The following is a 13,903-nucleotide window of genomic DNA, read 5'->3' as shown; positions in this document are numbered from 1 at the left end:
AAAATGACTATACTTGTAGTTCAACCCGTAGAAACTATTTATTTTTTTGTACAATTTTTTTGTGTGTTCCTGTTTATATGCATGCTGTGACAGCAGTAATAAACATTTTGCCTTGTTGAAATAAATCACTGCTTCAATGTATCTGTCTGTCTACCTCTGTCTGTATATTATCCATCCATCCATTTTCCAACCTGCTGAATCCGAACACAGGGTCACGGGGGTCTGCTGGAGCCAATCCCAGCCAACACAGGGCACAAGGCAGGAACCAATCCAAGAAAAAATGCACTGGCCATCACAGGGTTGTAGAAGATGTGAAGGATGTCACTTCCCACATTAAAAGAACGCAGTCTCCTAAGAAAAAACAGCCTGGTCTGCTCTTTTATCTACAGCTCCTCTGTGTTACAAGACCAGTCCAATCTGTCATTGATGTGGACCCCCCAAGTGCTTGTAAGAGTGCACCACCCCCACATCCACTCCCTGAATACGAACAACGCACTGAGGCTCTTTGGTGCAGCCAAAGTCAATAACCAATTCCTTGGTTTTGCTGATGTTTAGGAAAGTGTAAACTATCAACTTTTTCCAGACCATTAAAAAAAATGCAATGTCATGGTAATTTATGCTTTATATTGTCACACACGTGCGTATGGGAAGCAGCTAAAGGGCTTGAATGAGAATAATTCCGAGCCAGACTGAGAGGTGGCGGAGTGCACGGACTCTTTCTCTCGTTTTTCTATAGACCGTTCACGGGAACTTCCACCTGGCCCTGATGATGTCATTCCTAGTTCCGGCCCCTTTGACGTCACTTCCTGGTGTGAGCCTATGGATGAAGACCCTTCCGGTTCCTGCCCCTTTGATGTCACTTCCTACACTGACCTATAAAACCGCCATCTTTCCTCCATCCCCTCAGTTCTGTTCTGGACTCCAAACTGTACACATCACTACAAACCTTTCAAAAACATTTTTGCAGCCAGGGAATAATATACGGATGGCTGCCCTGAACCTTTCTGTGGCTTCTTTGATTTTGTGACAATGTATCTTTCCATCCATCCATTTTCCAACCCGCTGAATCCGAACACAGGGTCACGGGGGTCTGCTGGAGCCAATCCCAGCCAACACAGGGCACAAGGCAGGAACCAATCCGGGCAGGGTGCCAACCCACCGCAGGACACACACAAACACACCAAGCACACACTAGGGCCAATTTAGAATCGCCAATCCACCTAACCTGCATGTCTTTGGACCGTGGGCGGAAACCGGATCGCCCGGAGGAAACCCATGCAGACACGAGGAGAACATGCAAACTCCACGCAGGGAGGACCCGGGAAGCGAACCCAGTTCCCCAGATCTCCCAACTGCAAGGCAGCAGTGCTACCCACTGTGCCACCGTGCCGCCCTCTGTATATCATATCATTCAATATGTTAACAGTGCTTATAATTTCCCATTGGGATTAATAAAGTATCTATCTATCTATAAAATGTTTTCACCTTTTTATTCTTCTAGATCAGGGTTCGCCAACTCCAGTCCTGGAGGACCACCGTAATCTTCTTCATTAGTGAGACATTTTCGCCGCTGATTAACGTGTTTTGCCTTTGTTTAAATTGATGTGACTCAGACCCCTTAGTTCAGGAGTGTCGAACTCCGGGCCTGGAGGGCCGCAGTGGCTACAGGTATTCATTCTAACCCTTTTCCTAATCAGTGACCAGTTTTCATTGCTAGTTAACTTTATCCCCCATCACTTTAATAGTCCTGTTAGAAGAGTTCAGCCCTTTGAATCGATTCCTTTCTTCATTAAATGACAGCCAAGCAGAAATGAGATGTGAAACGAGCTGACAGATGACCAGCTAAACTGGGGCTTCAAACTCCAACCAGTTTCACTCCAATCACTTTCTTAATGAGAAGCCAATTCTTGTTGTTAATTAAACCCGTTATTTAATTCCATGGCTTGTTGCTGCTCTCATTCTGCCACAGCACACACCTGAGAGATCAACCTTACCAAGACTATCACCTCTCTTTAATTTCAGATATTGTGTGATGGGCACAGGGGAGCTGGTCATGTGGTGGCTTGTTTTGTGTCTCATTATTGTTTGGCTGCTAATTAAAGAAAAAGAAACAACTATGGGGCCTGAGTCAAGTTAATTAAAAGAAGTAATCAGCAGCAAAAACTGGTCACTAATTAAGAAGATGGCAAGAATGAAAACCTGCAGCCACTGCGGCCCTCCAGGCCTGGTGTTCGTCACCCCTGCCCTAGGACCAAGTTTGGGAAGCACTGTTCTAGAACATTGAATCGCAGTGTTTGCAATTGGGCTTTTTTGACGCTGATCAACAGAAAAAGACTCTTTAATGTGAAACTGAACACAGCTCTGCAAAGTGGGTAACTCAACATATAAAGGCAATTTGGAAATTACTCCATAACTGCAATAAATAGAAGCTGACGCATTACAACATGTTTGTGATGGCTTATGGGTAGTTATGTGCAGCCATGGACGCTTCACCACAGGATTGCACCATTTGTTGAACAGCACACCCGTAGTGAGATTTCTTTGGCCTGAGGGAGTGAAGCCTGATGAAATTCACCAAAGGATGTTGACTCAATATGGAAGTGACAACAGCAGGACTTAACGTAAAGCTTATGAATGAGCAGAAAGGTTTAAAGCGAAAAGAACAAGCGTAACCGATGAAGCTCGATCTGGTTGACCATCAACATCATGCACACAGGCCCACATCGACATGGCGAATGCCTTCATCAGAGAACACCGACAGATTATGTTGTCCACTGTTGCTGCTCATTTGGATATCGGCTATGGATCTGCACATGTCATGGTGTGTGATGACTTAGGGTAACGTGAGGTTTGTACAAGATGGGCACCTAAACAGTTTACTGATCTGCACGAGCAAACATCCTTTGGCAAAAGTCAAGAAAAATAATGTCATATGCCCATCTCTAAGCAAATCTTTTTGTTGATTCCTCATAGTTTGGGATCTTAGACGCTGATTAGAAAAATTCTTCTATGAGATCAGGGGAATTCAAGGAGAATTAAGCTGCCAACTTGAGACTATTATTTTTGATACTCTGATTTTGATTTGGGGCGGCACGGTGGCACAGTGGTAGTGCTGCTGCCTCGCAGTTGGGAGACCTGGGGAGCTGGGTTCGCTTCCCGGGTCCTCCCTGCGTGGAGTTTGCATGTTCTCCCCGTGTCTGCGTGGGTTTCCTCCAGGCACTCCGGTTTCCTCCCACAGTCCAAAGACATGCAGGTTAGGTGGATTGGCGATTCTAAATTGGCCCTAGTGTGTGCTTGGTGTGTTTGTGTGTGTCCTGCGGTGGGTTGGCACCCTGCCTGGGATTAGTTCCTGCCTTGTGCCCTGTGTTGGCTGGGATTGGCTCCAGCAAACCCCAGTGAGCCTGTGTTCAGATTCAGCATGTTTGAAAATGGATGGATGGATGATTTTGATTTGAGGTACAGATTTAGAATTCTGCTGGGAATATTGACAAGGGTTGCCTGGTCAGGGGAAATCCCCTCATTTTTAAGGGGAGATCAGGGCCATATTGGTGGGAGTTCCTAAAAACAGGAGTTTCTTTATATGAATCACCTTCCTATAGAAATAAATTTCCATACCTTTCATATTTTCCATACCCCCCCAAATGCTTGATGAAACCGTCATCCAGCAATAACTAATGTAGTGAACAGTCACCTGACATTGCTCCGCCCACCCATCTCAAAGCTCGTGAGTAATTGGCTAAGGATCAGAGTAGTCTGGGATTGATGGGCACAAGAGAGTAGCATGTTTGTCCCACGCCAGCCTGCGCCCATCCTGTTAATGTTTTAAACTTTGCGCTTTGCTGGAACTCTTGATAGTAAACACAAATCTTGGGCTGTGCAGAGTTTTGTGAAGTTATCAGCTTAGCTTTGCAAGATTAAAAACCAAATCTTCTGAATATATTTCAGTAAAATAGTCACCATTTGTAATGACAACTTCCAAAGCATCAAGCTACAAGCAGAAATTCTGCAGTAAACAGGGTACAGAACCAGAATCTATAGGTACTGTCCTCCATCCATCCATTATCCAACCCGCTATATCCTAACTACAGGGTCACTGGAGTCTGCCGGAGCCAATCCCAGCCAACACAGGGCGCAAGGCAGGAAACAAACCCTGAGCAGGGTGCCAGCCCACCACAGGGCACACGCACACACATCAAGCACACACTAGGGACAATTTAAGATCACCAATGCACCTAACCTGCATGTCTTTGGACTGTGGGAGGAAACCGGAGCGCCCGGAGGAAACCCACGCAGACACGGGGAGAACATGCAAACTCCACGCAGGGAGGACCCGGGAAGCGAACCAGGATCTCCTAACTGTGAGGCAGCAGTACTACCACTGCGCCACCATGCCACCCAGGTACTGTCCTTATTATTTAAATGATTACATTTATAATGAAGCTGTGATTACATCTTAACAGTGCTGAGAAGTTGCATCAGCCAGGGATGAGTCACCCGTAATATGTGCTGGTACTCCATCATGCGTATGAGCAACTTCAAAATCAGCAGCAGGTGACCCTATAGAAACGGCAAGCCTGTAAAGTCTCACACAGAATTCCTTCTAGTGTGGCAATGGTGAGCAGTCCTTTTAAGGATAGCGAGCCACCTCAAAAAGCCACGTAAGAGCAGAGAATCCATTCTGGCATTTGGCGTCCGCACTACATTGGCGTCAGAAGTGGGATGAAAAGAAGACCTACTGCCCGATTTAGCAAGTGATGAATGTTGAAGAAACCCATAATGGATTTGCTTAGCTATTCTTAGGAGCTTCTGGAAGTTCTTGATATCTGAAATCCAGGATCTGGAATGCCGTTTGATAGATAGATAGATAGAGAGATAGATACTTTATTAATCCCAAGGGGAAATTCACAAATAAAAATAGAAAAATATAAGTAGAAAAGTACACATACACATACAGTCATACACGGAGCTGCTGAAAAGGCTGCCACTCTCAGCGGCGCCGGATGTATTATGTGAATTATAATTATTACATAATGTATTATGTGTATTATTATGTTTGCAGCAGCAGTACAAGGGGGGGAGGGGGGGAGGGGGGGTAGCTGAGAGACTGCTACTGCTGTGCTAAGGTCTATTGGCTTGGGTGCATGGATACTGGTGGAGCGTCCAACTCTTAGGACTTGGAAAAAGTTTGGCCGATCCACTTGCCACAAATCACAGGTGAGCCGTGGGAAGCGGGGCCTGTGGTAAAACTGCACATGCAAGGGAGGAGGCGGATCACTGAGGTGTTATAAGGGATAGTCTCAAATCTGAGATGCAGACCTGGAACAGTGTTTGCAGCATCAGTTCAGTGACCAGTACATCTGCAGCTCCACGCACAGAGGTCGACCCGCTCACATGTAATGGAAAGATCACCGTACCGAAAACTGCAGCGTTTAAAACCTCTGCTGCACCAAATGACAGCACAGTACTCAACATCTCTGCTGTGCCACCAAACAGTGAAGTGTTCAGGACCCCTGCTGCTGTGTCCTCATCTCTGACTGCATGGTCGCAGTGGAAGAGAAGAGGACCCCTCAGTTTGAAGAAGCTGGAAGTGGATGATAAGGCCAGCAGCTTTGAAGGGAGGGTTATGGAATGGAGCTGACCAGTTGCATCCGCCAATGATGAGTCACTCATAGTATGAGCTGGCATTGCATCATGCAAACGAGCAGCTTCAGAGCAGGCAGCAGGTAAACCTATAAAAACATCAAGCTTGCAATGTCACAAACAGAACTCCATCTAATGTGGTAAAGGTGATCGGCCCTTTTAAGGATTGAGAACCGACTTGAAAAGCAATGTAACATGCAAAGGATCAGTTCTGGTACTCGGTGGCAGTGCTACAATATTTTGGGATAAACACTTTTTGGAGATGATGAAACTGTTCATATCAGACCACAGAACACTGTCTTTAAAGTACTCTTTTAAGGTGGAGTTTACATGATATGGCAGATTTATATGCAGTACATTCAATTAATGTCGTTAAAGAACACATTCACTCCATTTTTTCATTCGCATGGTTCTTTATCGAGTCAAATATTTTAATCTGTTTTGGAAAAGAAAAGGTGCCCATTATTTGTGAATATCCTTCACGTAGTGCAAAACACGGCATTCTTTTGGTGGTGGTAATCAATTCAGGTGTTATAAAATCAGCACCTAGCCAAGCCGTCTCCATTTACAAACATTTGTGAAACCAAACGGGCCATTCTGAAGACTTCAAGTGTGCTACTGTGATAGGATGCCACCTTTGCAGTAAGACGGTTCGTGAAATTTCATCCTTGCTGGATATTCCATAGTCAGCTGTAAGTGGGATTATTAGAAATGGTAGCGTTCAGGAACAACAGCAACTCGGGCACGAAGCGGAAGACCACAGAAAGTCACAGAGCGGGGACAATGACAGCTAAGGTGCGTGGTGCATAAAAGTCGCCAACGCTCTACTGATTCCATAGCTGAGGAGTTCCAAACTTCCACTGGCATTAACTTTGTGGTGGGCATTTCATGGAATGGGTTTCCATGGCCGAGCAGCTGCATGCAAGCCTCACATCACCAAGTCCAATGCCGGATGGAGTGATGGAAAGCAGACCACCACTGGACTGTGGAGCAGTAGAAACGTGTTCTATGGAGTGACGAATCACGCTTCTCCGTTTGGTAGCCAGATGGGCGAGTCTGGGTTTGGTGGATGTCAGGAGAACATTACCTGCCTGACTGTGGAGTTTGGTGGAGGAGGGATAATGCCGTGGGGTTGTTTGTCAGGGTTTGGGCTGGGCCCCTTACTTCCAGTGAAGGGCAATCTTAATACTTCAGCATACCAAGACATTTTGGGCAACGTTATGCTTCCAGCTTTGTGGAGACAGTTTGGGGAAGGCCCTTTTCTGTTCCCAGTGTACAAAGCAAGGTCCATAAAGACATTGGTGTGGAAGAACTTGACTGATCCGCACAGAGCCCTGACCTCAACCCCTTTGAGCACCTTGGGGATGAACTGGAACGAAGATTGCGAGTCAGGCCTTCTCGTCCAACATCCCCTCTGGATGTTGTTCCTCCTCGACTTTTTAAGGAAGTCTTTTCTACCTTGGGTCCTTCTATTCTTACTATTATTAATAGTAGTTTAACCTCTAGTGTGGTGCCTAAAAATTTTAAACATGCTGTCGTGCAACCACTGCTGAAAAAAACGGGTCTGGACCATTCTGTTATGTCTAACTTCAGGCCTATTTCCAAGCTACTTTTTTTGTCCAAACTCTTGGAAAAAGTCATCTATACCCAACTGAAGTCCTTTCTGGACAAACATGCAATTCTGGAAGTGTTCCAGTCTGGGTTTAAAACTCACCACAGCACTGAGTCCTCTCTGTTAAGGGTTTTTAATGATATTCTTTTGACAGTGGACTCTGGTGACTGTGTACTACTTATGCTTTTGGATTTAACAGCTGCATTTGACACGATAGACCATGAGATCCTCATCTCTAGGCTGGAGCAGTGGGTGGGCATCACAGGTTCAGCTCTCCAATGGTTTAGGTCCTATCTTTCAGATAGAAGTTTTTGTGTCAGTATTGACGATTTTACTTCCACCTCTGTTGCCCTCCCCTGGGGGGTACCACAGGGCTCCATCCTGGGACCTCTTCTGTTCTCCTTGTACCTGCTGCCACTCGGCGCTATTTTTCGGAAACACGATATTTCCTTTCATCTTTATGCAGATGACTGTCAGGTGTATTTCCCACTGAAGCGCCAAGGTCCATGTTCTGTCCAGCCCCTGCTTGATTGCCTTACTGACATAAGGAGTTGGATGACACTAAATTTTCTAAATTTTAATGAGAACAAAACAGAAGTCATGCTATTTAGGCCAAATAGCACCAGCGGGACCCCTTGCATTGACCTTTCCACTGTGGCTCAATTTGAGAAATCCATGATCACAAATTTAGGTGTAAAAATGGACTCCACTTTTAAACTTGATAGCCATGTGAATGCAGTGGTAAAATCTTGCTTTTTCCAGTTGAGGCGGCTGTCAAAAATCAAGCCTGTGTTGTCTAAGCGCAACCTTGAAACAGTGATACATGCTTTTATAACATCTCGTCTAGATTACTGCAATGCGCTTATTTTTGGAATTAGCCAGGCCTCCATGGCTCGCCTACAGCTGGTGCAAAACGCTGCTGCTTGATTTTTAACTGGCACAAGAAAGCATGAGCATGTTACCCCGATTTTGGCTTCCCTCCACTGGCTTCCAACTCGTTTTCAAATCCATTTTAAGATCCTTGTATTTGTTTTTGAATCTCTTAATGGGTGTGCCCCTCTTTATTTGTCGGAACTGCTGCACCCTTACGTACCATCTCGCTCCCTCAGGTCAGCAGACCAGATGCTTTTACGCATTCCCAGGGCACGATGCAAACTCCGAGGTGAGCGAGCTTTTTCAGTTGCAGCCCCAAAACTCTGGAACGATTTGCCATTGCATGTTAGGCCGGCTCCTTCGCTAGCTGCCTTTAAATCCTTTTTAAAAACACATTTTTACTCTCTGGCTTTTAACCCTGTATAATATAGTGGCTATTTGTATACTTTTTATACTTTCTATTAAGAATGTCTTCAGCTCTTATGTGTTTATGTGTTGTTTTTCTTTGTACAGCACTTTGGTCAGCCTTGACGTTGTTTTTAAAGTGCTTTATAAATAAATAAATAAATAAATAAATCAGTGCCTGACCTCATAAATGCTCTACAGAATGAATGAGTACAATTCCCACAGAAACACTCCAAAAATTATCTGGAAAGCCTTCCCCGAAGAGTGGAAGCTGTTATAGCTGTAAAGGGGGGACAACTCCATATTAAAGTCTATAGATTTGAATACAATGTCATTAAAAGTCCCTGTTGGTGTAACTGTCAGGCGTCCCAATACTTTTGTCCATATATAGTGTATTTGATACCTTTTGCCCTACATGTACCTTCAGCTCTTCTCCTGTGTATCCTTATACGCCTTAAACTCTCTTGACCAGCACTCTCCATGTTGAGTTCATTTCCATAAATCCTGCTTCTCAAAGTCTGTCCTGTGTTGATGTCTTGGTCGCCTCCTGTCCATAATTATACTTTAAAGGCGACTCTCAATGTGCCTCCTAAGCCTTTTTACTCCTCCTCAGGAAGGGGGCAAAAACTTTTTCACGGCGTTGAAGCTTCGTGTGTTCCTGTCCTAGTAGATACTGCCACCTACCGGAGCATATCCCGCCTGCAGACATAAGTCAGGCTGGTGTTCGCTCTTGCCCAGGATCCGTACTGTTTCTAACCGCTTATCCCGGGTGAACCGCGGGCAGGAAGTTAAAAAGCCTCAGAACGATTGGTTCATTCTAGATACATCCTAAAAAAAAGGACAAAAAGACCCAGATGGACTTATTAAGACGTGTGGGTTTTTTTTCCACGGAATCCACAGCTTTTCCCAAGACGAGTGTCTCGTGTCTCGGCCAGGGAGGGCGGGATGGAGGCGGAGCGGAGAGAGGCGGACACGGCGGCAGCGACACACATGCGCTGAGCTGGCAGCGGCCAGGCCGGCTGGGCGAGCGAGCTTAGCTAGCGGGTGCGCCACGGCTCTGCTGCTCCAGCTCATCCCGAGCCGCCAGCTCCTCACACCGATCGGCGAGCAATGCGCCGCCGCTCTTCGCTGCCCCTTCCCTTCACATTTGACGTCTGCGATGTCCAACTGGCGCTTTGCATTTTATGCGCGAAGAAAAACGCGGGCAACTAAATAGAAAAAAGTGAGCGACGGGCGACGTCTCCAGCACAGCGCAGCACAGCCAGCCACCGGAGCGGCAGACGAGAAGGAGCGGCGCGCGCGCGCGCCTCAGTTTGTTTTCCCATCTCAGAGGACGAGCTTCGAGGGGCCAATTCCCTGTCGCCACCTTAAGACGCAGCGCGGAGAAAAAAGGGAAGAAGTGCGAATGTGAAGGAAGCAAAATAAAGAAAAGTTGGCGACGAGGAGTGCGGGAGGAGCGGTGGAGGTAGGTGCCCGGCACGGAAAGGCTTCTTGAGGAGGGCACGGTGCCAGGTGAGGGGTGGGAAGAACGAAAGGGATGTGACAAGTGCAGACGGCAACCGAGGCCTTGACACGCTGGAGCCTCTGCCGCCGTCGCCAGTTTGTCCCAGGGTTTTTGGGCACGGCCCACGTCTACGTGCCTGACATTTTCGTTCTGAACGAAAGGAGCTACGTGCACGCTTGGCATCACGGCGGGCAGAATTTACGCGAGAATGATGCCTGTTGCGTGCTGAGAGTTGCCCGAAAATTACACACTCGATTTAAGCTTAGTTCGTTCTGATGTTCAGCAGATCCATTTTTTTAAATGATGTGTGTGACACTCGCATTCCAATGCAACCAAAACAAAGACGGATTCCTAGTACCCTGCAATGAACTGGCGTCCCGTCCAGGGCAAGTCCTTGGCTAGCGTCAGTTTTATCAGTAGAAGAGAAAGGAGTGCTAGGGGACAACTGTCATCCATTTCAGCGAGGATAACTGACTTCTTGAGTTAATGACCTTGTCAGTTTATATCGTACCTCTCAAAGTTAGCATCCTCCTGATATGCTTCAGTAAACAGCTGTCTCCATATTTCTGCCATGTGTGCACCGGCTGTCAGGAATGTACCACCAACCTGGTAATTTTATCATCTGACACCGTAGCCTCTGCGGGGCGACACTGCCTACACTGTAGATCGCTGTCTCTTAATAGATGGATAGACAGATAGAGATAGATAGATAGAACTTTATTTGACCCCGAAGACATTTGGCGTTTTACTAAAGTTCAATAAATAAACAAATAAATACTTCCTAAGATGAGTTAGGTCTTTTGATTGATGCAGCAAGCTGTCTAATTATAATAGTAATAATAATAATAATAATTCTTTACATTTACATACTGCTGTCTGAAATGTTGTTTCAGATAGATAGAACTTTATTTCTCTCCCAGGAGGAAATTAGACTTTTTACAGAAGCTCTTTAAATGAAAAAATACATAAATAAACATATAGCTTATATTTATTCATGTATATGTATGTTCTGATCAGTATTCATATCTGTATACTCTTCCCTGTATATACTGCTACCTGTAAATTGAAATATCACATAGATATATATTCTTATTTGTGTGCTGCCTTATTGCACCGTACTGTCTATTGCAGTTTAATGTGCTATTTGCACCCACTGCCTAGTGCACCTTACTCTGGTATTTGCACTTTCTGGTTAGACGCTGAACTGCATTTTGTTGTGCCTGTACAATAAAGTTGAATTGAATCTAATATATGTATCTATAGATAGATAGATATAAATATCTATCTATCTATCTATCTATCTATCTACTGCGGTGGGTTGTCGCCAGCAGACCCCCGTGACCCTGTGTTTGGATTCAGTGGGTTGGAAAATGGATGGATATATCTATCTGTCTATATATCTATAGAGATCTATTTATATATTTCAGCGGGTTGGAAAATGGATGGATATATCTATCTGTCTATATATCTATAGAGATCTATTTATATATTTATCTATATATATATATATCCATCCATTTTCCATCCCGCTGAATCCGAACACAGGGTCACGGGGGGGTCTGCTGGAGCCAATCCCAGCCAACACAGGGCACAAGGCAGGAACCAATCCTGGGCAGGGTGCCAACCCACCGTAGTCTATATATATATATATATATATATATATATCTGTATATAATAGAGATAGATAGATAAATAGATAGATAGATATAGAGATAGGTATATAATATGAATTGGTCTGATCACAATCTGATATTGATCCCTGCAAGAGGAACAAAAATTTGTATTATTTGGCAGGTACTACAGTATATAACACACATATATACAAGGGAACGTCAAGCTAAAGTTAGAAAATGGGATTTATTAGAAAATGGAATGAACCTTAATAAAGCTGATAATGTCATTTCTCAATGGAGTCTCCACCCTTCTCAATGCGCTTGCGCCAGCTGCCTGGAAGTGCCTGGATTCCAGCAGAATTAAAGGCTTGGTCTTGTCCTTGCAACCACTCATGCACCCGAGTTATTGTCGAACACGGCATGCCGAGGAGTACTCCAGCCACTAGTGCAAGTTACTGTGACTTGCTGGAGACCAATGTGAACTCTACTATTCGATCCAAGCGGCAGGGACTGCTGTCTAAACGGGGCCCTTTTGCTGTAAGACAATGCCCGCCTGCACGCACACTGCTAAGAATGCCAAGGCTTGTCTGGAGAAACTGAAGTTTGAGGTATCACTACATCCTCCTTTTTTGCCAGATTTGGCACAGTGTGATTTCCATCTTTTTGGACCTCTAAAAATATCTGGGTGGTTGTCGATTCAAGACAGATGAAGAAAGCGGTGCACGAGTGGCTGCAAGGTCAAGACTAAACCTTTTATTCTGCTGGAATCCAGGCACTTCCAGGCAGCTGGCACAAGTGCATTGAGACGGATGGAGACTCCATTGAGAAATGACATTATCAGCTTTATTAAGGTTCGATCCATTTTCTGATAAATTCCATTTTCTAACTTTAGCTTGACTCCCCTATCTATCTATCTATCTATCTATCTATCTATCTATCTATCTATCTATCTATCTATCTATCTATCTATCTATCTATCTATCTATCTATCTAGATAGATAGATATATAGTGTGTCCCATAGCTGAGCCTGCCCTTTTAATTAGCTTGTTGATTTGGTGGGCTTCTCTTGAAGTGATGTTACTGACCCAGCACACCACAACATAGAAGAATGCACTGGCCATTGCAGAGTTGTTGAAGATATGAAGGATTTCACTACTCACAGGAGTGTGAAGGAGTGCAGACCCCTAAGAAAAAAGACCCTGCTCTGCCAGTTCATATATAGTTGATATGGACCCTCAAGTACTTATGAGTGCACTACCCCTACATCCACTCCCTGAAAAATAGCCAGGCGTAAAGGCTCTTTGGTGTGTTGAAAGTCAATAAAGACCTTGGTTTTGTTGATGTTAAGTTGCAGACAATTCTTTCTGCACCAGTAAACAAAGTTCTCCATCTGACTCCTTGCCACGGTTCCTTGTGGTGCTCCAGTGTTGTTCAGGACTGGATCAGAGACACAGTCCTCAAGTCTCACAATCTGCAGTCTGCCTTACAGGTAGTCCATTATTCAGGACACCACAGGCTCATCTACCTACATATCTCTGAGGTTGTCCTTTAACCAGGATGGCTGAATGGTGTTGAAAGCACTGAAGAAATCCTTATGGTGCTGCCAGCTGTGTCCAGGTGAGAGTAATCCTTGTGGAGTAGACAGATAATTGCATCCTCCACGCCAATCTTTATCCAATAGGCAAACTCTAGTCAGTCCAGGTAGTCTACCACAAGATAATTCCTATAGTCCAGAACCAGCCTCACAAAGGTCCCCATGATATAAGACACAAGTGCCAGTGGTTTGTGGTTGTTAGGTGAAGAGGTCTCCCATCTCTTTGGAAGAGGGACAATGCATAGTGTTTTCCACGGCACCAACACTTTTTGGAGTCTTATGGATAGACTGAATAGGTGACAGAGGATGCCACAAAGTTGTTCAGTGCAGGATTTAAAAACTTGAGGATTGACTCTTATCTGGTCCTGCGGCTTTTCCTGTGTGTAGCTTCATCACTTGTCTTCTCACTTGGTCTGCAGTTATGGTCAGCCCACACTGATATTCAGAGTTGAACCGATCACAGGCCATATCAATTGAAGTGGTAGGAGTTGATGTATTATAGAAGGTGTGGGAGGACAGGTCACTGGAAGAAGATGGCAGTGGCAGGGAAAATCTATTAAAAATTGGTTTGAGGTGTTGGTTTTCTCCACATCTCGTTTTTGTACCTGAGCCCAAGATTGTTTGATTCTAGTAATTATTCATAACCAGTAATGGCGCACTG

At 45.0% G+C, this 13,903-nt stretch overlaps 1 protein-coding gene across 1 annotated transcript in view; it reads left to right on the top strand.

The window, feature by feature from the left end:
- The first annotated feature begins 9,475 nt into the window (after window positions 1-9,475).
- Window positions 9,476-13,903, top strand: part of glis2b (GLIS family zinc finger 2b) — a 42,755-nt gene continuing 38,327 nt past the window's right edge. Inside the window, exon 1 of the mRNA XM_028814301.2 lies at window positions 9,476-9,995. The gene's annotated coding sequence lies outside the window, so the exon portion shown is untranslated. The remainder of the gene's footprint in view (window positions 9,996-13,903) is intronic.

This window comes from Erpetoichthys calabaricus, chromosome 11 (assembly GCF_900747795.2).
Source record: "Erpetoichthys calabaricus chromosome 11, fErpCal1.3, whole genome shotgun sequence".
In the NCBI taxonomy this organism is placed as follows: Eukaryota; Metazoa; Chordata; class Cladistia; order Polypteriformes; family Polypteridae; genus Erpetoichthys; species Erpetoichthys calabaricus.
The sequence above is the reverse complement of the archived record's forward strand: the minus strand, read 5'-3'. Positions and strand labels throughout refer to the sequence as shown.